The following is a 27105-nucleotide window of genomic DNA, read 5'->3' on the forward strand; positions in this document are numbered from 1 at the left end:
AATTTCATCAGTAACTTTTCCAGCTCCCCTAGTGACATTAATGTGCTCCGGCTGGGAACTACAGTGTCAGCTGCACCTCCTGTAGCCCATGTGGCTGCCGATTCAGCAGTATTAAAACACTGGTGTTAATTGGAATCACCTGACACCTTGGTTCCTTAAGACAATTCCTTCCTCTATTTTCTCTCTCAATAATCATGCACAATTTATTGAGTCCTGTGTTAGGTGCTAAGTGCTAGGCTAAGGTTATAAAAAACAGTTTGTAAGCCTCAGGGAGCAAAGATACTATGGTCTCAATGTGAAACACTGTATGTGGACTGCTCCTGGGACAAACTCTAGGTAACTTTTAGAAAAACAAGGATAAAGAAAACTGTTGCAGACAGAAGCAGCAACATCACAGAGGTTGGGGTCAATTATTATCTTTAAAGTAAATTGATTTCCTCTTACTCTCAGGGCCTGAAAAATCTCAGCAATTCCAGAAATGGAAGCAGTAAGTCTTAAAAACAACAACAATAATAACAATAATAATTCTGTGATTAAGCATAGCTGGAGTTTGCTTTTTTACTCTCTTATCCTTTTACATGCAGTGCTATGCATGATACCTGACATCCTAGAGCTCGTCAGTAAATATTTGTTGAATAAGTTAATAATTGAACGACTGAATGAAAACTTATCTTGGGAAAGAAAGGATAAATTTATATTTATTGAATACAGAATGTGCTTCTTCCATGCAGTAAGCACCTCATATTCTTGGGCCATTTAAAGTCATAGAACTCAATGGTAGGGGTAGCAATGAATAGTAGGGATTATTACCTTTATCTCAAAGCTTAAATAAAATAGGAGAATTAGAGAGTATGAGGAAGGTCGAAGGTCACCCAGGTATTTGGCAGTACCTGACTCCACATTCTGATCTTTGGCAATTTGGTGAGGCTGATCTGGCCAACACATTGCACAGAGCAGCCAGCGCAAGATGATCCCAGGCCATGATCCATCTAGGTCCACCTGGCCCCTGCTCTCTGCTACAGCTCAGTGCTCCCATATACCTCCCTATTGCCGAGCCGCGCAGTCTTCTTGTTCTTATCTCACACTCAGCGTTAAATTATCTCACTAACAACGTGCGGATTAGGAGAATAGAGATGCCACCGTGGAGTCAGAAGTGTTTCCATGGGACCAATGTGGCCATCCCTCTCTCCTAAGTCCTGCAGTATTGAGTTTTCCTAGGAAAGAAGCAGAAAAAGATAGATGAAGAGGAGGAAGAAGAAAAAGGGGGAGAATGAGGAGAAGGAAGAAAAGAAGGAGAAGGAGAACAAGAGGAAAAGAGAATATTTAAAATAGCTGTTTCTTGTGGAAACCAACTCAGAAGTTGACAGAAGAGTGAGTTGAAAACGGCTTGTACTTGAATTGTTCCACCCTCTACCCTTTCCTTGTATTCTTGTTCTCCTTTCCTTGTGCTCTTGTTCTCCCCTTTCTCCATTTTCTTCTCTTTGCTTCCAGACTCCCCGTGCCCTTCCTCCCTCTTAAAATAATTTCTACTCTGACTGTAATCTAGCTAAGATTTTGGAACCCACAGCCCCCGAAAGTCACTTCAGCCTATATTGAGAAGTATTAGGCTGCAGAGCATTTGTAGGAATCTTCAAATTTTCACTGGATACAGATGTAAATAGAATAGTTTCTTAGAATTGTGGATTCAGTGAATTGTCAAGATTTCTTTGTGTTTTATTCTCCCAGAATTGACTCACATACTTATGGAGATTGAAAAATTCTAAGATCTGTAGCTGGCCAACTAAGGATACAGGAAGACCTACAGGTAGAGTTCTAGTTCAAGTGCAAATCCAAAAGGAGAAGACCGATATCTCAATTTCAAAGATCATTAAGAAAAAAGGAAGAATGCTCTCTTACTCAAGTTAGTATTCTATTCAGTACTTTAAAATGTTCAATGAGGCTCATTCACAATGAGAAAGACAATCATCAGCTTTACCCAGTCAACCAACTCAATGTTATTCTTATCTAGAAACAGCTTTAACTACACCTAGATATTATTTTAAGCCAAATACCCAGCTCTCCACGGCCCAATTAGATACATAAAATTAACCATCATAAACTCCATTTCAATAATTTATCCATTGTTCTTATAATAATTTTAATGCATGTCTGATGAATTTGTTTAATGGCTTTAACCATATTTCCTGTTCTCTGTCAAGATCAAAGTCCTCCTTAACACACACAGACACGTCTAGTCCATCACCGAAACAGTCCAGCATCCCACACTTATTTCCTTTTGATCTACCTCACTGCAGACCCCCAGTAGGCATAGCTCTCTTCCCTTTGTATCCACTAGATAGATTAGAACACAATTCCCAAAGCACATTCACAACATGATAGATTTGACATTAAGTAGGCAGCAACACTATAGAAAAATAGGTTGCTGACCATGTGGATAGATGTAAGTTGATCTACAAAATAGCTCCTTGTTCACATTATTAAGAAATACCAAATGTCATATACTCTTCTTGAGTTTTTAAAATTTATTTTACTTTTATAATGCATATTACATGGTAAGATCTGAGAGACATGGAGGTAGTTGAGTGCTTACATGTATAAACCACTGTTCCAAGCAAAAGGAGTAGTTTATACCCTTATCCACAGATTTGACATCCTCATATTCAATCGGTCACGAATCAAAGATATTTGGGATAAATGTACTGAACATCTATAGATTTTCTTTTCTTCTCCTTACATATTGAATATTACAGCATAATAATTTATATAGCCTGACATTTTATTATACCTAGAGATAATTTAAAGAATTTGGAAGGTCGTGTAGAGTTTGTATGCAAATACCATGGCATTTCGAAAGAGGGGCTTGAGTGTACCCCAACTGACTAGAACCAATACCCCTGAATACCAAGCAAATACCTTGCAGGCAACATTTTCTTCATTCAGCAAATGTAAAGCTATCAGAAGATAAATACATTTTTAAAAGGAGTACAGTACCCAGCAGATAACATGAAACCCTGTGTCCTTATTGTACACAAGATCCATGTCACAAAGATATCGCAGTGATTTGACAAATGAATTGTGCCATGGAATATTTTAGTTCTAAATGGGATTTAACTGAGCTAATGCTGGAGCCCCGTTGATTGTCTTGCATTTCTTGTGTCACTGTGAGGGGAAAAAATTTGATACTGAAGCAATTGGGGAAAGGTTACCTACAATTTGCATGAGAGTAAATTATAATCATCTTTATCATAATTATCATCGGCATCCCCTTGTTCAGACAATTAAACATATTCCACTTTTTTCTTCAGAGCTAAAATTAAATATAACAATAGCAATGAGCCTATGCATTTAGGGAATATTAAATATAAGATTGATTTATATTCAAGTTATTATCTAATAGCTGAGCTTGTTCTGGCTTATAAGAAATATATTTCTCTTATGAATGATGTTTTCAAGTTTTATTTCTCTTTTTTCAAAATGTAGTCATGTGAATAAAATCTTTGGTTTTTCTACACTATAGTTTTTGAGGATATTGTATAGTACATGTACACCTGAAACATTCATTAAATAATTGAACAGAAGGAAAAAATGGTTTATCTCCATATGAGCTAATATATTTTCTCTTTCTATAGGCTACACATTAATCAGAACATTGACTGGTCCTTTTGGCCTTGATATCTAGAAAGCTCAGAACTAGATTTACTGCTAAAGTCACTATATTAATTTTTAAGAATATATTTTCCTTCCATTTCAATGCTATATTTCTTTATGCCTGCTATTTTATCACATGCCACTTCAAATCAGCCTTGGAAATGGATGGAATATAAATGAATATATTAGCAAGCAACAGCATAAATAAATGGTAAACAAGAGAGAGTATTATGGAAATTGTAAGATCCAAAAGGGTAATTCTTCCTGTGTAAATTACAATCAGCAAATATAACTGGTGTCCCAGAAGGAACGTATTGTCCTAAAACAATGATTTAAAAATAGAAACAGAGATTTTCAGCAATTATTAAGAGGTGAGGGGAAGTGTACTGCATTAATAATTTATGTGAAAAAACACTACAAAGTCTTAAAACAGCATAATTTACTAATATCAATGGCTACATCAGAACAAAATCAGTTGGTAACGTATTTTGACCAACTGGGGAAACAGATTCTGCTCTGCACAGTTAGATGAAATGAAAATTGGTGCAACCATTTTGCAAGTCAATTCAGCAATATCTGTCAGCATTTCAAACACGTATATCTTTGACCCAGCCACATTTAGAAATCTGTATGACTTTCACATACCCAGGTATACAGCGATAGTCAGACAAATATGTTCATAAAAGTACTTGCTGTAATAGAAAAAGAAGGTTTTAAAAGACTTCCAAGAGAGAACCAAATAAATTGTTTCTTTATTTCCCCCACTTTCCCTCTCTCCCTCCCTCTGCCTCCCCACCTCCAGAAATTCTAGTAGAAAGAATGGAAACAAGACAGAAGACAGAAATTTGTTTAAGATATTTCTTTAAAATGGTGACAAAGAACACTTATTTTTCAGTACGTTTGCTTATAATAAGCCATCACCTATACTTAGTTATATAGACTATGATGAGGATGAAGAAGAGACATTGGTAGGTTTTTATACGCAAAATACTCTGAATTGCCACACTGCTAGGGATGCGGCCTGAGAAGTGCAATCAGAGTGAATTTTATTTTATATTTTATTTTCTTTCTGAGAAATTTAAAATTTCTCACAACATCTATAAATGTTATAACAAAATATTTTTAAGAAAGATTTTTCAAAAGGAAATGTGCTGTAAAAGACCAAAGGCAATTACATTATACCATACGTTCAACAAAGCCTTGGGTGCAGAGAGTTGAGTGCTCCTGAAATTCACCAACATAGAGATACTGTACACCTGTCTGGCAATGCCACTGGAAAATAGAGGAGAAAACTAGTTAACTCTGGTGCAGATAACAAATGGTATAAAACATTTTTGTAAAAGACTATTCTTTCAGTTTTGCAGAATGGATGTAGCCTTGCCAATGAGGGAGAACTGCTTGTGTGGGGTAGTAAAATTGCTGGACACAAGATCCCGGGGAAACCTCACTGGCTTCCCCATTCAGTGTCTCTCCTCCACTTTTCCCCTTCATTCTCTTCTTGCTTTCCTTCTTCCTATCTCACCTGTGCACCATTTCAATTGCAAAACTCCTGCTGTTTAAAATTTGTATGACATTAGAAATATTGAATACCTTCATTTCTCCATACATACAAGAAAAATAGTATCTATTGAGAAAGGTAGAACATAGCCAGTTCTGACAAGTAAATTATAGTTTGTAGTCCTCTTCCAAATACCTATTGGTGACTTATGTTTTTAAAAATAGGAATATGTGCGCACACACACACACACACACACACTCCCACAGACGTCAGCTGACTGAAACATGTAGCAGTTTTCCAAGACAATATCAGGGAATTAGGTGAAGACACATTACCTACCCATGGGAAAGAATTCTTTCAAAGCAGTCGCTCAAAGGCAAGTACATCCAGAAGTGAACTGACATTGTTCAATGTACCGAGGGTGTAGTGAGCAGGCAAAGATGAAACTCAAACTCAACTCCTTTGCTTACTTATTATGGATACTCAGTATTCCCAACCCTGAAATGAGCATGGTAATACTGAACACGAGGTATTGTTAACTGATTAATGAAATAAACTCTGGTCTGGCTTAGTTCAGTGACTTACCCTAAGATTTTTGACCTAGAAACCACTCACGGGAAGGACATGGGTGATCCTTAGATGAACGCAAAACATGAATAAGCCTTTTGACAATGTGAGGGCTTTTCTGCATCTGAGCATTCTTCCCAAGAAGAAGTCCCTAAATTTTATTAGACACTCAAAGTTGCCTGCATTCCTCTTATTGTAAGAAACTTGACTTAAAGAGAAGCTGCAATTGCCAGTGTTAATTATATAGGCCCAATAACATTCCTAATATTTTACTATTAATAAATAACATTAATATCATGATTATTAATACTCAATTCTAATATAAGCCAAAATTTATGAAGGAATCAAGTTTAAATCATTGGGCACTTTGCTTTCACCAGGTAGAATGTTCCAGTTTCTTCTCTTTACATGAGCCTTTATACTCTTTTTCACTTGTACACTCAACTCATTCCCCATGAAAGCAGACTAATGACATCTGCTTAATTTCTTGCTTGGTCCATTGTTCTTCATTAACAAGGACATCTTTTTGACTCAGCAGTATCCTACATGTGACACACACAGCAGGCACTCCTTCCTCTTCCCCCTCCGTATCTATTTAGTACCTCCTGCTTCTGACACACACACACGAGCCCTGTTCAACAAACAGCTTAGAGATTTGATTAAGTTTTTTCACGCAGTTTGTTGTAATGGGAAGGGTGATTTAAAATCATTAGTCCTAAAATTTAGGCCTTGTATACTTTGAAGTCAAGAGAACTAATTTGTCAGCTGATCGATCTTTTGCTTCCAATTCTCCTTCACTGATCAATCTAATGTCAACGGCGCAAAGATAAATGGGAGACATTGTACTACGGAGAAAACTGCACATGAAGATACACCCAACATTGCACTTCATTTTATCGGCAGTTATCTGTGCACTCATCGCTGTGGAACATTCAAGGGGATCTTTGCATGTAGGGAGAGTCAGAAGCCCTCATATTTAGGGACAAGTAGACAAGTAGCTTTTTACTGCTTACTTTGCCCCATTTTTAAAAAGAGAACGCCGTCATCTTTTACTTTAAATGCAAACTTGGCAATGAACTACAGTTGGAGTTTTCTGACTAGTTGTTTACTGTGCTATCAATCCACACATTTCTGAAATGTATTGACATGTTTGCAATCTAAACACATTCCTCAGTGAATTATCTTGATTTTTTTCTGTGAATGTAATAACTCAATCTGGAATAAAAAGTTCCCAATAAATAGATTTCAGTACAGCAACTATCCTAGTTATGTACTGCTGTATACAAAACTACCCCCAGAGTAATTGGCATAGAAGAGCAACCATAAGGTTATACTGTATACATTAGCAATTGAAAGTGAATGGTAACAATGGAATTCACCTAACTGCATGTAACTCGTAACAGCTGTAGGGTCTAATATACCTCTACTCACATTTTCAGTGCCTTGGATATCTTCACGACTGGATGCTCTGTCTTGCTGGCTCAGTTAACATTGTCACACAAAGCTCATGTATGTGGTATTTGCACCAGACGGTATCAGAAAGAAAGAAACATTTTGCTTGGCATCTTAAAATTCTCAGAGTCCCAAAAGCCAGCCTAGAAAATGCAACAGTTCTTAGATCCTAGAATAACCACTGGTGTACCTCAAGGAAATCAATAGACCATTTCAAGCTCAAGGGGAGAGAAACTAAACTCCATCTGATACAGGGAGAAAGAAAGAGGTGACTACGTTCATCTTTAATCTACTGTACCAGCACACTTTCTTCATTACAAAAGTAATTATCAAATTCTTTTGCCCTCATCAGGTAAAGTTTCAGGGTATTTGCTTGAATTTTCAGTAAGATAGGTGATGGTAAAAAAGGAGAGGTAATTGTTTTGATAGCTATTACTCGGATAACCTACAGTGGGAATCTGCATTTGCTTAACTCTCAGAAATTATGCTTTAGTAAATAAACAGGTAATTTTTCATCTAAAAGTAGAGGAGAAAGTTTCTGAAGGAAGTTCATTAGAGTTTTTTTTAAGACTGACCTCTCCTCATTTATACATTAAGAGATTACTTTAGAAAATGACTATTTTTCCCATGGTTCTCTAAGCAGAAAATTGTACTGATAATTTTTATTGATATTCTGGAGCCAATATATTTATATTTTATATTTATATTTTTTACTCCATTTAGAGTTGAGATTTCCAACCGTCTATTATCTTAGAGTATGCATTTAGTGCATTGGACTTAGAATTTGGCTGGATTCAATTCTTACTAGAAATTAGGAAAGGTGGGAAAGTCTACCATTTGTAAGCTTGGAGCAGTTGTTATAATAATTTGCTTCTTTCTTAGCTTTAGACTTTTTATCAAGAGGAGAAATAATACCTATTTTATGGGGTCAATGTTGGAATTAACTTGCTTGAGCTTAAATATGGGAAAGAAAAAGCTCTTCAGACTCAAATTAGACTGTATTGAGTATTGTTGTGCCATATTGATACTGTCCTATTTTTATTACCTTCTATCTCACAATGCTTGTAGGCCGTGCTTACAGAGCTTAAGTTAACACATGCAATGGAACCATTTATTCAGTAATCTAAATATACCTATATTTCTTGGTATCTATCATGGACCAAGCACTAGGATATAGTCATCATCTTGAATGTGAAGCTGGTGTTCATCTTCTACCCTCTGTTTATCTATTTATGTCTATCATCTATGTATCTATTTATCTGTTTCCTAGCAAATAGGTTTAGTTTATGACAAAGAAAGAATTGGGAGTGAAGAGACTGAATCAGGAACACATTTTGGGCAATAAGAAAAATCTAGACAAAGTTTAATATTGAAACCAATAACTGGGATTTCATTTCTTCTAGAGTGGGTTTAATGCCTGGTTTCTTTCTGTTAGCACTACAGCTTTTTGTTTGGAGCACATACCCTCAGTTATGTTTTTTTCCCCACAAGAGCTAATAAGGCTGCTCCAGATCAAAGAAATTATCAAATAACTACTCACATTTTTAAATGTTTGGGATGGTTCTCTTTCATCATAATATTACGTCTAAAACCCAAACACTAACCCTTATATGTCTTACATGATATTTTCTTAACTTTTCTTCATTGAGAACAGGTGGGCTTTGAAACTTCATTCAACTCTTCTTTGTTCATTTGTACCAAGTTACCAAGAAGACTTGGTACAACTTGTGCCAAGTCTATCCCTTCCTTGGCTTTCAAAATAAAAATGACATTCCCGCTACTGAAAAGTTAACACTTGCAATCATAACCGATACTAATATCCATCAAGCACTTACTTCAATTGTCTTGCCCTTGGGATTACTACGATACATGTGATAAACTGCATGAATGAACTCCTCTGGCATTATGTAGTGCCATTGTCTAGGTCACTGTGTCAGTCAGTGCTTACTAAAGTCAGATGGAGAAGAGTGCAAGCATCTGTCTGCGAACTGGAACCAGAAGGATCCAGTTGAGACCCTGGAGGCCATGGCAGTGCCCCGTGCAACTCCATGTCAAGGTTCTGCACTGGAAAGGCCTAAGGCTAGTGGTGGAAGCTAGAAAGTCTGCGCCGGCAGGATGAAGAATCTGTGTCAGAAGGCTGAGCAATCTGTACTGGAAGCCAAGAGATGACCCCCAAGATGAAGACAAGGATTGAAGCTCTCCCGAAGGAAGACAGCTTCCAAAGCGCTTCAAAGAAAAGTAGCTTCTTCAGGAAAATCAGCGGTGTGCCCTCTCCCACTCCCATTTTCCTTTTATGCCAACCCATCATCAGTCCTCAGGTTGGTCTTTCATACCAGAACCAGCCACAGCGACTCAGTTCCGCTGGACATTCTCACTCAAGTTGAGCGTTAATTAATCCACCACAATCACCCATCTTATTGTTTGGTGGAAGTCTGTGCGCTATCATCCCAGGTAGATACAGGAGTTTTGTCTCATGCACTTGTTTTTATGTACACTGCCTCGTACAGGGGAGGCATTCCACAAACATCATTTTATTAAACTGCTTTTAGGCACTCCATATAAGAGGAAATAGCTTCACAAATCATACTGGAAAAATTTGCTATCTTCATCAGAAGAATGAACCTAGACTCATACATCTCACAAACTACTGAGTTAAAATAAAAATAAAATAAGATAAATACAAATCAATCAAAGATTTAAATGTTACAACAACAAAAAAATACACTGGAAGATAAAATAGCTAATACTCCTGAAGACATAGGTTAGGCAAGGACTTTCTGAACAGAAAACCTATGGCATAAGAAATAGTACCAAGACTCAACAAAAGATATCATATCAAACTAAAAATCTTCTGCACAGCAAAGGCAGCAACCAACAGAGTGAAGAGACAACCTACAGAACAGGAAAAAATTTTCAGCTATCGCTCAGATAGAGGATTAATATTTGGAATATATAAATATCTCAAAAAATCAGACCTCCCAAGAAAAATGGGCAATCAAATAATGGACCATTGAAATGAATACCTACTTCTCAGAAGAAGAAGTAGAAATGGCCAATAAATACATGAAAAAATGGTCAGCATCATTGGCTAATACAGAGGTGCAAATTTAAACAACACTGAGATTCCATCTTACCCCAGAAAGAATGCCCGGCATCAACAAGTCAAACAATACCAAATGCTGACATGGCTGAAGGGAAGAAGTAACACTTCCACGTTGTCGGTGGGAATAAAAACTGGTGTGATCACTATGGAGATCAGTTCGTAGATACATCAAAAAAGTAAAACTAGAAATTCCGCTTGGCCCAGATATTCCCCTTCTAGGCATCTTGCCAAAACATACACACACACACACACACACACACACACACACACACACACACACACATATATACACACATATAATCTATATTATACCAACACAATTCATATTAGCTAAATCTTGGAAGTAGGCTGTATGTCCACCAACAAATGAATAGATAAAGAAAATGTAGTATTTACGCATAATAGAGTGCTACCCTGCCATAAAAAAGGATAAACTTGGGCTGGGGATTTAACTCAGTGGTTCTGCCACCTGCTTCACAAGTGCAAGATCCTGAGTTTGATCCCCAGTGCCAAAAAAAAAGTAAGATAAATGAATAATTTTTAGGAAAATGAAAGTACCTTGAGACTATAGTATGATGACATAAATCAAATACGCAAGATTAAATACTTCATTGTTTCTCTTATATGAGAAACTCAAAATATACATAAAGAGCAAAACAAAAGAAAGATAATAGAAAGATAGGGATCGATATTTTTCAGATGTAGAGGGGATCAAGAGATGGCGAGACTATTGGCACCGTACCTGCCTCACATGTACAAGGTCCTGAGTTCAATCCCTGGCACCAAAAACAAAACAAAAAAAAAAAAAAACAAAGAATTGGAGAGACAAAAGAGAGAGGGGAGGAAGAGAGGATGAAGAAAATTAGGGAGCTGTTATGAAAAAGAATAAATGAATCGATTTCAAGGAAAAATTTTTGATTTTAATGATTATTTTTGTTTTGCTTTAGAGGCATCTGAGTGCTTTAAATTGCATTTCTCAACTTGCTTTTCTGCATTTGGCCCCCACACAACTTTTCACAATTTACAGAGTTTCTGTTTTCCTTTCTCTGAAGTGAGGGTAACAATGAATAGATTCGCTGTATTCTTAAATGACAAGTGATGCAAACCTTCCTCCTCAAATTTTCTTTTGTGCAAAAAGCACCCGGAATCTTGTACAAAGGAATTGTGCTCTGAAGGAGGAAGGTGTGGGAGTCTATGTCTCGTACAGAGCATCTGATTTTATTCTCCACTCGGAAAGGTGGATGCCTCCCTGCCCTCCATCTTCCTACTAGAAAATTCCAGGAGACAGGAATAGATTTGTATTTGCTCCAAATCTCTCACTGAATGGCCTCTCAATTGTGCTTTGCTTTTAAAATATTGTGGCTCCTGCACTTTGTTTAACTCTGCTTGACAATCAGTGATTTGTACTTCCACTCTTTCCTGAGCGTGTTTATAAAATGATGACCTTGGAGCTGGAGACACCGCTGTCCAGACACAGCGAGCAGGCTGTCTATGGAGGAATTGTGAATGGTCAGTTTTTTTCTTTTCCCCTCTCTGCTTCATATGCTAATAGAGTCAACAAACCCATTTGCTATTTTAATGTTTCTTAGGGAGCTTTATGACAGAGTTTCCTATGGTTTTTATGCTCATTAGTCTTCTAGGTGAATCAGAGATTTCCTGCTCTAACACCATGAGGTTACTCAATAGACCCTCTTGGCTCCTGGTAGAATCTTTTGAATGACTTTATTATAACAAAGTTGACTGAGAGCCAGAGGAGGCAGAACTCCAGTGCTTGGCTTTCCTTGGAGTTTTATAGGTTTTTCTCAGGAGTTTAATGCAAATTAAATGAGATTGTATAGTTACTAATTCCCAACACTCTAGCTGCCCTCAGAAACATGTAACTAAACAATAACTTGAAATAGGCAAATTCATGATTAAGTTGCACGAAAAACTAATGCTACTTGGCCATAGTTAATAATTTTCAAACGCACATCATTTAGAATGATTGGTAGCTTCAGCCTTGTAACTCTTTCAAGGAGAAAGGCTATGAACTTAAATCACTACATTAAGCTGACAGTGAGGCTCATATTTTCTCAGCTAAAGATATATTTTTATGGCCACACAGTGGACTCTGTTTATCACTCATCATAAACCACAGAAAACCATTTTTGTTTTAAATTAGGTGCTCAGGATTTTGTCCAGTAATCTGTTTCTTTATTTCCCTCTTTCACTTTTGTTGGTCCATTTTCAACAACTCCCAGTCGTCTACCATTTCCGGAAGATGGCTCATATTTTATAATTCAGCTTCTTTAAAGATATTTCATCCTGGTTGAGGTCGCCTTAATTTACACCTTAAATTACAGTTCCAATGCCAACTTCTATGCTGCTGATACTGAGTAATCCAGCTAAAGAATCCAATTTTAAAATAAAGAACAGCCTTATCCTAAATTACCAGGCATACGAAACTCATGAATTTTGCATTTCTCTTTCATATTTTTACTTATTGAATTATGTTTCTCCCCTTCTTTTTAGCCACTTAGTCACTTATGCTTCATTTTCCTGCCTACACCTCTTCTGAAGACTGTGTCTTCATACAGACTATCAGTAAGTCACTGCTCCTCAGAATAGACTCTAGCCCCAACTTGCAGGAAAGTGAAAAGAGTGGAATTTGGGGCTTACCGCTTTTGAGCCACCTTCCCTGTGCATATTGAAATGGAAGGGCTCCTCCCATTAGATCTCTCCCTCTCAACCCTGTCGTCTCCCTCAATCTTTATCCTTCTCGCAAAGGCCCACATTTTGTTGTCTGCTTTCACGCGTTTGCGTAAGAGACACACAGTGGAAAGCCTCCATACCCCCGGGCAGGTGAGTGGGGAAAGGAACAAATGTTACAGTCACGGCATTTTCAGCGATGAAAAACAGTGCACTTTCAAGTCCCAGGGGATTTTTAAAATATATAGGATTTATATGTATCTGTACATGCAAAAAAGGACAAATAAACAGAATGTTAAACCATGCTTAAAATGATTTTTTTCTCATAATTTATAAGACTATTGGGCCAGGGATTTGGCTCAGTGGTTCTGCCACCCACCTCGCAAGCACAAGGGCCAGAGTTCGATCCCCAGTACCAAAAAAATAATAATAATAAATAATAATAATAATAAGAAGAAGGCTATTATTAAAATAAAGTTTTGACACAATATCTTACTACTCAAATGAACATGGAAAATGATTCTATTGCTAACAGGAGACAAAACTGCATGTTTTGTCTCTGAGAGCTCTGAAAGTTGGATTTGACTATTGTCTCCACAGTTTTCCTACTGAGCTCTCTCCAATTTGCTCATATATGTTTGCATGTTTATGTTGCCCTTCTAGACGTGAATAGTTTAATGCAGCTGTTAGCTACTTGTGGCTATGACGAGTCCACACTGAAAATTTAAAAACTTGCTATCAAAAAATGAAAAATATCCCAAGAAGTCCTATTAGCTATATGTTGAAATGATAATATTTTCGACTTATTGGGTTAATGAAAATATATTATTAGAATTAATATCATGTTTACATTATTAACATTATCGCAATTACATATGCAAGTCTCCTTTGAAGCTTTATTGCTATTGCAGAATAGTCTGGAGGGAATAATAAGCCCTTCAAAAGCTAGAAAAATGAGCATATCATAAACTAGAATGTTCCCTAACAGTGAATATTTCAGAAGACACTTATGAGTCAGTCAACAGAGATATTGATTCCTTTGGGATTTTTAAATATATAGGATTTATATGTATCTATAAATTGCAAAAAATAAAGAATAAACAGAATGTTAGGTCATGCTTAAAATGATTTTTCATTTTCATAGATATTTTCTATATCCTCACTCCGAATTTCCCACCCTTGGGCCCTGGTGCAAAATTGAGTCTAGTTCATAAAATGGATTCTGCCATCCCCAGAGACTGCCAAGGGGGCACGCAGCTTTCTGGCTCTCCAGGTGAATTGCTTCATGCTATGCTGCCTCATCCATTAATCCAGGGTGTTCTGCAAATATCACCACTGACTGTGGTTATCACGACATGAACATGACTGGGAAATGCAACCTGTATGGAGGTTACATTTTTATAGATTTGAAGAAACAACTCAAAACATTAATTTAGCGACCAACCTTTCTTTTTCTTGTCCTCCTTTTTGTCCCTTAGAATTGGTAGCTAGAAATCTGAGCATTTATATTACTTTAGAGTTTTATAGAATCAGGATTATTTGAAATTGGTATAGAGTTTCTTTTCTAATCTCTCAGAATGTGGTGGGTATAAACGATATCATTTCTTTGGAGTACATAATTCCTGTGGTTTGATGAAAAGCATCCTGATCAACTGACTTCCAGTTTAGTGGCCCCTCTGATACAGTACAGTGTTTAGAAGTTTTGAAACAATCCTTATGCCAACTTGATGCGGTGAATATTATATACTTATTTTGCAGTAGAAGTAATTAAAGCTTGAGTAACTCCAATTCATACAGCTATTTACTCGTACTTTGGGCTTTGAATATTAGCCTGTTTATATTTAAAATCTATATGATATTTTGAAAATGCCTTTCTTTCTATTTTTCTTTCTTCTTTCTCTTTCTTTCTTTCTCTCTCTTCTTCTTTTTTTCCTCTTCTTGCTCTTATTATTCTTCCCCGCTACTTCTTTAAAAACTGGTGCTTTATTTTCCATCATTTTGCTTATGTGTCTGCAAAATAGCTCCAGACCTCTAAGTGATTCATACGCACGCACTCAGCGGCCTTGTGCAGTGGGGGCTGCAGACCAGTTTTCTGTGGACAGCTGAGCATATTAGTCTTCGATAGGTCACAGGGGGCACAGGCGCACCCTTAGACCAATTGGAAACCTCAGTCTGAGTAGCAGTGAACTTGGGAGCTCTTGTGCAGTCTATTTGACCCAGAATTCCTCCTTGGTCACAGCCTCTTCAGCAGTAGCCTTGGAGATGAATGAGCAAATGAAAAAAAAAAAAATTACCCCTGGTAGAATTGATTGAGACATCAATTTGAATAGAACCTTCATGTTTCCACCCATTTTCTTTCCTTACCTCAAAAGATTTTGTAAGAAACCATTTGTTGAAGCTAAAGTCTATTCCAAAGCTCTGCAAAGAAGATACAAATTGAATGATTGATTCATTGATTGATTGATTTGAGCTGAAGACTGAACCCAGGGCCTTGCACATGCTACGTGTACACTCAGCCACTGAGCTGCACCCCAGCCCTATACTGGAATATCATGGACAGCAGAAAGAACAAAGAGAGAAAAAAGAGATAGGATGCATCCCTGACACATGGGAACATGGGCTTGCCTGAGAAATGTGGACCTAAAGAAAACACGCTGTTTTGTAAGTCAGAGGAGAATGCATTATGTGGATGCCATTTCCCATGGGACTGTCTGAAATGCTGGGATATACACAGTATGAATAGTGTAAGGCAGGTAAGTGAACATTAGAATAGCACACACTGCCAGTTAATTACAGAAAGACCTGGGCATGCAATCACAGACACATTGTATCAATTTATAATTACATGTTAAGTCTCAGATCTAAAATGATCTCACAGAACACAATGACACTTTAAGGTTATGCACTGTGCACATTCCTTCAGACATCTGGCCATCTGGCTGTCTATTTCCACAAGGCAATTAGCATTCCTGGGTTCCATGGCCTATACCCAAAGATATCAGAAAAGGGAGAATCATTCATCCTTTAGAGATCCTCTCTCTTCAGGCAGAGAGGTGATTTTGATTCTTAAAAGATCGAGGTAGCTCAGTGAACAATGACCCGTTAAAAGATACAAGGAAGACACTTGTGAGATACCAACAATCCCAAGTGACCCCCCAAAATGGTTGATAAGCATATTAATCACCATGGTTCCCTGAACCCTCAAGTAATTTTTATATGCATCAAAAAGGTCCAAACTCACAGCACAGATGCCTTTGTGGCACTGCCCACCTTCTCCACTTTACAGTAAATTCTACCTATTCTTCAGCACTGCCTATGTGTCTTGATGGAATTCGTTCATCAAGGGCACAAAGAACCCGGGACTGAGGAAGTGAAGGGCCAGCGTCTCCCTGCATCAGGACAGGAGGACTGGAGATAAGAGAAGAGGAAGCCTTGGCAAAAGCAGTCCCTTCATCCCTCAAACGTTTTTCTGGTGCCTTAGAAAAATGGTTTTGTTTTTAATATATGTATATTGTGGGGAGACCGATGAAAGCAAGCTAATGTATGCATTATCTTGCATACATATGGCTTATCGGTGATGAGAACACTTAAAATCCACTCTTAACAATTTTCAAGTATATAACATGTTATTATTACTTATAATCTCTGTGTTGTGCAATAGATCTCTTAAACTCTCCCTCCTGAACTCAGACTTTGTACTTGGAGCAGCATCTCCTGAGGCTTTCCTCCTGCCCCAGCCCTTATAGAGGTCATTCTACTTGTTTAGATTCCATTTTTTTAAGATTCCACACATAAATGAGGTGAAACAACCTACTATGAAATTATACATAACGGAACGCTCTTCGGTCTTTTTAAAGGCAGGAAATTTGCAATTTGCCACAATGTAGATGAAACCGGCGAACAGCCTTTGAACCGATATTAGCAAGTTACCTTTTGCACTAAGAGCAGCAAGAGACTAGACTGGCGATCACAATGCCAGCCAAAAGATTCCAGTGCCTGACCTTCCAGTTGGCTGACTCTGTGGCTTCCTAACTGCTCCCCCAGCTGACATTCTTGTGAAATCCTGAGAGATGAGAGAGCTGCTGTATCTCAGATGGAGGAATACTTGCTGTTCGGAGCAACGGCGTAGAGAAAGATGAGCTTTTCTCGTCTCAGGAAATACAGTCCTTTTCAAGTCAGCTACATCTAGCTTCGCGCCCTGTGGCCTACCCCAAGAGTTTTGCACTGTTTATCAACCTTAATCAACATGAGTGACAGAAACCCTGATAATAGACAAGGGCTAGTACTGCCGGTAGGGTGACCTCTTTTGAAATGTCAGGCCTGAATAAGCTGTATTTACATTTCTTTGTACTCCTGGCTCTCAAAAGATTTTTATCTTTCACACTAAAGGAATGAAAGTGAAAGTTATTTTCATATCCATCCAAAATTGTATGTTAGCAGTTGCGATCTCTCTGTACATCCTCCAAGCTGGAAGCTCCTGTTTTAGGACCAATAGCTTCCTATAAAGCAGCTGCTAGAAGCACTGGGCAAACATTGACTTGTAAATACTGAAATCCTTTAAAAATAAATAAGGTCACAAAGGTGAGTTTTAATTAATTCAAAGGTGCTCTCTTTACTATGCTGTGATATAAGGCACAGGCACAATTCCAGGTCAGAAAAATTGTGTAGGATCCACGCTCTGCTGCTTAGCTCGCATGCCTCTTTGAGGATAGTTCACGGTGGGATATAAAGGAGAAACAATACCTCGTTTCAGTGAGAATTAGATTGACGACATGGATGTACAACGTCAGTGACAGTACTTGTTCCTTGCTACATACTAAGTATATCAGAAACCTTAACTCTTTCCCATTCTCATTTTTTCACCTTAACAGGAGAAAAAATTATCCTGAAAAATCTAGTTCACCTCAGCATATTTAGCCCAAAGTATGATTAAGTACTATGCTCTGGCTGACTACTGTGATTTAATACTTAGATTTTCAAAGTGCTCAAAGTGTGCAGCTTGGACTGCACTATCAGAGCTAATTAGAAATACAGACCCTCAGGTTTCTCTAGATTTGTTTCATCAGAATTGGCATTCCAATTCTTATGCATGTTCTGTGCTGTTTAATGGAAAGAGCATTGACTTAGGAGCTGGAATATTGGCCTTCCACTGTGCTTAAAGGAGAAATGTTTTCTGTTATTTCTGGAAGGATCAGGTAGGAGCTGAAAGAACAAAAGCAAACACTGGCTTTAGCTATGTATTAAAAATAATATGCACATGATGCTTTTTGGATTTGAAAGCATTTAAATAAAAATGTGTAAACTAAGCTGCACACAGCACATACACACATGTGCACGTGCTTGCACACACACACACACACACACACACACACACACACACACTCCAAATCGTCTGGAGCTGTGTCACCCAAGCCAAGAGAGAGAAAGAGAAATCAGCATCCCTCACCCTTGTGGACACTTCCTGTAACATTTATCACTTGGCTGATGTGTTCCTCCTATTTTCCTACCCAAGAGGAGAGTATTTGCAATTCTGTGAAGCTGCCCTTTATTCAGCAAAACAAGGACAGAAAGGAAGAAAAAAGGGCAGTGAGTCTCCTTGGTGCATAAGACCCCGAAATGAATCTGCAATCAAGTCATGTAACCAGGACCTATTTGCAAATAGCACTGTTTGGGGAAGGGTATTATTGTAGGGGATACTTTTGAAAACGTGTTCCCGGAGGACAGACTTTTATCATCTTAGAAGTTGAGACGCTATTTTGCTTCTCATCTTTCTTTATTCTATTCACTTTCATTCTTCATTCTTTCAGGGGTTTACATTACACACTTCCCTCTGTGGTCAAAATAGCTGGTCTCCTAATTTGAAGATGTTTCATCATTAAAAATTATATTAAACCATCGACTATCCTCAGGGAAGACTTAATTTCCATTTTCTGCTGCAGTCAGCATGGCTGATGTTTGGTCTTTCCATAAAGCTGGAATCTATTTAAAGCCATTTCCATAATCGTGGAGTCATCTGATACCATTTCATATTCTTTCTAACCAACTAACTACCCATTTTTAAGAGCCAATAAAATTGACCTGATTTCGGCTAAAAGAAAAGAACACACTTTAAATTCTGCAGAACCAAGAAATTATGGAAACAGCTTTTATTGAGTGAAAGCAATAAAATTACAACGTGCAAATATATAGGAGTGTTAGGTTATCGATGCTGGATTTGGGGACGTAACTGGGGAGAGAAGAGGAGGCAAACATTCCTCTCAGGAAATCTTCCTAGCTGATTTTAGGCCAGATATACCTGTCATTCCCACTAGCATTTGTTTTTTCTTGTAGGAATATATTCTAATTATTTCTGTTTATAAACTAACGTGTTCCAAGTAAAGAAGACTTAGAAAATAGATAAGATCTTAGAATTAAAAAAACTCTAATTAGAAGCTGCATTCTCATCTCTGACATGTTTCATTTATGTATCTTCAATTGAATAAACTACATCTGCCTGCTATGTAGTTACTGATTTCCCTTTATTAGATTAAATTATGCACCCTTGATGGGAAATGCATTGTCACATCAAGCATCTCTTAAACAGCTTAAGTGGATGCCCTATTTATTTCCATTCTCAGCAGGAAAAAGGCCCGCAGACTCTACTACTGAGGTTGCTACTCCTTGCAAAGCAACAACGGGTTCCTTTTCCCCACCAGCCTCACCAGGTGGGAATGTGAACTGATACAGCCAAGGTGGAAATCATTATGGAAACACATCAAAACACTAAAAATAGAAATTCCATTTCATCAAGATATTTCTTTTCTAGGTATCTTCCCAAAAGAGTTAAAGACATTCTATTACAGAGATACACGTATACCCGTGTTTACGGCAGCACAATTCATAGCAGCCAAACCTCGAAGCAGCCTACATGCTCATCAACAGACAAATGAATGATGAAGAAAATGTGGAATGCATACACAGTGCTATACTGCTTTGTCATAAAGAAAAGTCAACTGGAATCACATGTAGGAAAACGGATGTACCACGGTCTCAAGGTGCTTTCATATTCCTACAGGTGACCTTGAATTTATCTTCCTTTTTGGCACAGCAATAATTCACTGTGTATCTATATCACATTTTCTTTATCCATTCATCTCTTCATAGGCATGTTGGCCTCTTCTAAGATTTAAAGATTTAAATTAAAGCTAGATAATAGGAAGTGGGAAGAGAAATCTTTCTCAAAGGGGATAGAAATCAAGAGATGGAGGAGGGGATGGAGGAGAGGGAAGAGAATGAAAAGGGAAATTAAGAGGGCTGGGGATTTGGTTCAGTGGAACCCTTGCCTACCTTTCAGGCACAAGGTCCTGAGTTCTATCCCTGGTACCAAAAAACAAAAATGAAAACAGGAATTAAACCACCACCACCACAACAACAATCACACGAACACACACACACACACACACACACACACACACACACACGCACACACACGCACACACACATGGCTGGGTTTGTACCAAAAAGGGTGCCATGATGGAGACATACTTACAGGCACTGACTTGGGAGGAGGTGGTCGAAGGGTAATAAATTTTAACTGAGACCTGAAACATTATACAGACTCTGCTCCAAGAAGTACGATATTTTTAGTCAGAGGATCCTTCATCCTCTTCAGTGTGTACGGGGTTGAAACTAAACAAACACACCAGACCCAGGCCTTCCCTTGAGAAATGTGCAGGGACAGCTGTGACTCAGAGCAGACTTCCGTCTCATGAGTCTCAAGTACAGACAGGGAGCTCTACTCCCTAACCAGATCTACAAGAAAACCTGAGTGGGGAGTGGCTGAGTGTCATCATCTGTGAGGATCTGCAGGTGAATACAATGTGCTAGGAACCTTAAGAAGAATTCTTTCTGCAGGAGTTTGGCCTGCCAGGGGAGCTCTCAAGACAGTAAACAAATCAATAATAAAGAGTTATCTATGGAATAATAAATATGTTTATGGTGTTGTGATAGGAGGAGAGAAGCAATTTTCTTGTCCAAATATCTATGTTTTATGAACGATGGAAATAAGGAGACAGTAAAGCAAATGAACTTGAGCATCATTCTCCTAAATTAGTACCACACAGATTATTTTATTTGTACTCTTTTCTTTTGCAAAAATAATTATAATAATTATCTCAAGGCAACATCAAAGATGGGTATTATAATAGTCAGAAAATGTGTAAGGGGGGTTTGCATTTTTTGCAAAAGTAAATCAGTGTGTTCTTTGTCTCATGAGAGCTTTGCCCCAAATTGAAAATATTTCACAAAAAACATTTGGAAAGTATTAAAATAATTTGGGAAAAAAACCTACAATAATACCCACAACTGCTTCCTCCCTTTAGCATCTGAGCAGTTTTGATCATTTGATAGAGTTTTGACACCTCTGTACATATTTTGCTTAGTCGTAATGTGGGTGTAATTTTAACTTTTCCTAAAATATTACATATCATATTATAAGTGGTACCATGTAATTTGTTACTTCACTCATTGAGGAACCCATTTGAAGGTTTACCTTGTATTTATATTGACTGCAATAAGCAACCTCTGAGTAAGATGCAGCATGGAAAAATAAACCTAGTTGGAAAGCTAGAATAGAAGTAGGAAGAGTTCTGAGAGGAGAGATTTCACTGATTCATTCATTCATTTTTTTAGTTATCACAAGCCAAATAGCTATGCATATAGCATTGTTCAAGGCATTAAAATTAGAGAGGAGTACAGAGTAGACTTTCTCATTGTAAAACAAAGAATTTAGTGAACTGAATGCCAAAAGAGAAAGAACAAATGCAGAGTCACAAATTGTGTGAACTGTACAAAAAATGAAAGAAACTGGTGAATCAAAGTGGGGTGATAAGAGAGGGCGCAGCTGCCAACTTTCAAGCATGAGTTAAATCTTGCAAACAGCCTATACATCCATCAACGGATAAAGAAAATGTGGTATTCATGCACAATGCAATACTACTATGCCATCAAGAAGGATGCATCTGAGGCATTTGTGGATAAATAGAAGCACCTCATGATTATAATGTTAAGTAAAATAAATCAGACAAATTTAAATAGCACATTGCCTCTTTTCTAGAAGAAACTCTAAATGTAAATCAAGAGCAAAATAAAGTACAGATAATGGCAAGTATGGAGATCTTTTTCAAATGGGAAAAGGATCAAGAAGTGAAGAGGAGAAGGGAAGGAAGAAAATTTTAAAAAGGAATGCAGCAGGGTGTGGTGGCGCACGCCTATAATCCCAGCACTCCGGAGGCTGAGGCAGGAGGATCACTGTGAGTTTGAGACCAGCCTGGGCTACATAAGTGAGTTCCAGATCAGTCTCAACTACAGAAAGAGACCCTGTCTCAAAAAACCAAAAAAAAAAAAAAAAAAAAGGAATGCAAGAGAAAAATGTAAATAGTAAATAGAGCTTTTTCAAATGAAAAGGAGATTCAGAGATTTGGGAGAAGCAAGGATGGATGTGATGAGAAGGGAAAACCTAATTAAAATGAGTTTTATCCATGTACAAACTCATCAAAATAAATATTATGTACTGCGTACATGTATTAATAAAAATACATTGATAAAAATTTTTAAGAAAGAAAAAAACATTTTTAAAACAGTAGGGTTTAAACTAAGGTGCTAAAAGTAGGAAGTGATTAGGCTGGAGGGTCACACGTGATTGCCTTTGGGATGTGGTGGTAGAAGAAACTTCTGGATGCATCTCGGTGCCTCAGGAAGGTGTGGCACAGGGGTCTGTTTCTGGTTCCCGACTGCTTCCTCCCCGGCACTGTTTCTTCCCTCTGTTTTTCAGTTGTCATGAACTCAGCAGCTTTGCTCAGCTGTGCTCCTCCTGTGCCTCGATGTTTCTGCCTGGACGTCCGCAGGCCACGTACTGAATCCCTCTGCAATATGAGCCACATCTCCTCTCTAAATTGTGTGCGTCAGATATGTTGTGCAGCAGTCAGAAAGCCGGTTAATACCAAGAAGAAATGGAAAGTGGGTAAGATCCAATATATATTTGGGGAAGTAGAACAAGCAGTGCCTTCAGAATATAAGCCATGAGCTCAGTGGAGGACAATGGTTAATGTGTCTTTTCAAATAGCCTTTCAATTACAAAGGAACTGCTCCATTTTAAATATAAATATCGTTGCCCTTATTTCTAATAAAATACATACATTATGCATTTTAATAGCCTTATATACATTTCTATGATCATTGGACAGAATATAAATATAAACTGTCTCATTATGTAGTTGACACTGACCTGGAACTCACTATGTAGACCAGGCTGATCTCGAACTCACAGCGATCCTCCTGCCTCAGGCTCCAGAGTGCTGGGATTACAGGCGTGTGCCACTACGCCCAGCTGAACAGAATATATATTTTAAACCTAAGTGTGTTTTCACTCGTTCACTCTTTCCTATGTCTATTACTACTGGAGATTTGATGATTTTTTCCTCATCAATTTGTGGGAGGTAGTTTCTTATCAGACATAAAAACTACATTATAAATTGTGTCAGTTAAATTGGATGTCCATGTTTCTTCTTGCTTTTTTTAGTTTTGTTTTTTTCTTAATGAATGAATGTTTATAATTTATATAATACTGAACTGATCACTTCTTTCCTGATTTTCCCTACTGATTTAACACTTTGTTTTTGTGATTCTGACTCACTTTGTTTTATTTTCTGTGTTTGCATGTTGAATGAACCTATCAACTATTTTGGCACATAGTATGAGGTATATTAATTAATTTTTTTCTCCTAAATTGCTGACCATCTTTCTAACATCATTTCTTCAATGATCATTCTGTTTCCTGCTACATGAAATTTTAAGCTGCTGTGTATTAGAATAGTTATATTCTGTTAGACATTTCCTTGGACTGTGGGTCTTTCCCTCCAGATTATGGTGACTGTGTCCAAGGGGAGAAGCATTTGCACAAGAGTGTGCATATGCGTGTGTGGCATGTTCGTGGATGTGTGTGTCTATATCTTTCTCCTTCATTGCTTTCAGGAGACTTATGCTAGAGATTTCTTTATCAAAATAATATTTGCAAGTAATGTTGGTGCATGCCTGTAATCCCAGCACATGGGAGGCTGAGTCAGGAGGATCACTGTGAGTTCAAGACCAGGCTGGGCTACATAGTGAGTTCCAGGTCAGCCTCAACTACATAGTGAGACCCTGTCTCAAAAGAACAAAAGAAAAACAAATAATAATAATATTTGCTAAACATGCTATACCTGTTGATTTTTCAAGGTAAGTAAGACTCATATATGTAGTTATTGTTTGGTTAAGTGTATATTTAAGCATAATATGTATATATTTATTTCATACATTTTTTCAATTAAAGATTGAAAATTTAATAATCTGTGCAGATCTACTTTGTTTTCTTTCATTGATTCCTCAGCACTCAACATAGAATATGTCACCTAGTAAGCTTTCAATACTATTTTCTAAATTTCTACATGTTAATTAACTACATGGAAAATGACATCTCAAATTTAATCTGAGATAACAATCTTCATGTTGTTCAGTTTCCTCATGCAGAAGCATACAAAGTATGATTAAAACATGCAGGGAACGTTTACATTTTAAACACAAGCTATAGTAAAAGACATTGAGATTAATCTCCCTCAATGTATTCTCCCCCAGCTTTGGACATGCTAACCAATCCCTCTTCACCACTTTCAGAGGCAGCTCCGGAAACCCTCTGAGTGTCTCTAGTGGTTCTGTTGTGCCTCAGCGTATTGACTCAAGTGAAGATATTTAACTTTGATGGACCTTTTGATTTTAAGGAAGAGCCAGAAGCCATACGCGGTACATGTTTGGTGAGCGAGAGAGACTAGGGCACGCTGTGGTGTTTTTAGGAATCTATCTTTTGGATGGCATTTGGTGATAGTATTCACGGCATTTTTTTTTAATCACACCTTTTAAATAAACTCACTGAAAAGAACTTTGAGAAGTGTTTCAGAAAGTGACAACAATGACGGAATCAGCCTACTCAGGGTGAGGTGAGCTGTTTTCAGGGAGATGAATGGCAGTTTGCATTTTACTGTAATAAATTTTAAAATGTAAGCAATAATCATATATTTTTACCACCCTTCAGGTTGTTTCTCTTTTATTCTAGGCTCCTTTGAACTATTTTATTTGCAAGTTTAATGTACAAGTATTGTGTCATTTTTTTTCTCTATAAGTATCATGTTTTAGTATTAAAAATGTAATTTAACTTAAAAGGAATTAAAGAATTTAGCATAATAAATAGATACCTGATGGTGTAACTAATCTCAACTGCAGACTTTTAAAAGATAGGGTCTAATGTTAATATTATTTACTAATTTCTACATCATTTTTTCTGTGCTCAAATATCCTACAAGGCAGGACATTGGCAGAACAGGAATTATCTTTCTTTCATGCCTCATTTTTCAGTGTGATATTTTATGAAAGTGACTGCAATTTCACAGACTGTTAATAAGTACATAATTTTATTGGAAATGCAAAAGGAATGTTAATTTTTTTATTTACAAGGTACTTACCGGTTTTCCACAATAGAGACACAGACAACACAGCATACAGAAGAGCCAGACTGAGCACAGGGAAGATGAACAGATTAAAGCTCGGCATGAGAGGAATGTTTTCCACCGTATTACTTCTATGTGAACTGAACAAGGCTAATTACAGCACTGCATTTGCTAAAGTTTAGAAAGAGTGCTTTTTAACTGCATGTGAGAATCACAGAGGCTCCTCCCGAGCACTCACAATGATTTGTTTTGAGATGGACATATGCACAGGTATGATCTCCAAGCTCTGCAGTTGTTTGCAAATGGTCAGAGCTTAATTCCATGCTGTTGCTGCATATCTATATAGGTGATGCTATGTGAGAAATACCTGCATCCCAGGGGTTTGCAGGCCCTTTCCTAGGCAGGAGTGCACCTTAAATCTCTAAACTAAATCCTACATTCACAGTTCACATCTAGCCTTATACTTGCAATTTAATAATATTTTCCTGAAAATACAGACTAATTTTGTCTTCTGTACTGCATTCAAAGGGCCATGCAGGTGCTTTGTTTGATTTTACTCTGCATCCTTCCCCAACACTTACAGTTTCCTAAATAGAATTGACTGTTTTTGTGTTTATTTGTTTAGTAGCTCACATGGTTGTTGTTCCAATGAACACATTTCTGGAAAATATTGCTGTAAAATAAATCATTTCCAGATTTGTGCATCCCTGGTGTACAGGAGGTGACCAAAATAGATTTTGAACGTTTACATTTTTTAAAAAAAATTAAGTAAACCATACAGTTTTTGCATAATTCCTCCTCAAAATAATTCCTATAGCTTCTAACACACTTAGCCCCTTTGTTTCAACTTTGAAAAGCAGTTCTGGAGGTTCACTCATGACAGTGTTTCTCTGAATATAATTAAAAAATATGGTTAATTCTATCGGCAAGGGCCATTCAACAGAAAGGTGGGGTCTCTGAAACAATTATGCTGTGTCCTCGATCACTGAATCTGGCGCCATGAAACTTCTGGCTCTTTTCCAAAGTCAAAAGAACCCTGCAAGGTAAATGTTTCAAATTGATCCAGGATATTGAGGCAACCATGACAGCCTAAGTAAAAGTACTAGTAAAAGCGCTGCTTCTGAACATAACAAAAACAATGGGATAAGTGTGTTCAAAGTGAAGGAGAATATTTTGAGAGTGAATAATGGAAAAAGTATTTTAATCTAATAAATTATATTTTAATTTAAGCACTCACCTTATTTTTAGAGCACACCTTATATTGCCGAGGATTTTATCATTTGAGGAAGATATTCAGCTCCTCAGACAAGCAAACAAACATTCAGAAGAAAACCCACTCACTTAAACTTGAGCTTTCTCAAGCAGATGATGAAGGCATATTCATCACTAGATAATTTCCAATTCCTAAGTTAACTGGTTACTTTTCCATTTTGTGCAAATTAATGGAAAAACTTGTGTTATGTATCAGGCACTGTGCCAGGTGCAAGGTGGCAAATGCAAATTAATACATAGTTGATGTTTATTATTATAGAAGTGAGCTAGTTGCTAGAAAAAAATATTGATAAAGAAACAATGGGTTGATGATTTTGGCCTTCTTGAGCTTGCCAAACTGTAGGAAACTTGGTTTTTCTTTC

At 37.4% G+C, this 27105-nt stretch overlaps 1 long non-coding RNA gene across 1 annotated transcript; it reads left to right on the forward strand.

Annotated features, from left to right (window-relative positions):
- Positions 1-1278: 1278 nt before the first annotated feature.
- LOC104853942 lies at positions 1279-25725 on the forward strand. Its single transcript, XR_777931.1, has 3 exons — positions 1279-1371; positions 22768-22956; positions 25503-25725. It is a non-coding gene; the product is annotated as an uncharacterized LOC104853942 (long non-coding RNA).
- Positions 25726-27105: the final 1380 nt, after the last annotated feature.

Source organism: Fukomys damarensis, unplaced genomic scaffold, assembly GCF_012274545.1.
Source record: "Fukomys damarensis isolate Sample0158 unplaced genomic scaffold, DMR_v1.0_HiC HiC_scaffold_32, whole genome shotgun sequence".
NCBI classification, from domain to species: domain Eukaryota; kingdom Metazoa; phylum Chordata; class Mammalia; order Rodentia; family Bathyergidae; genus Fukomys; species Fukomys damarensis.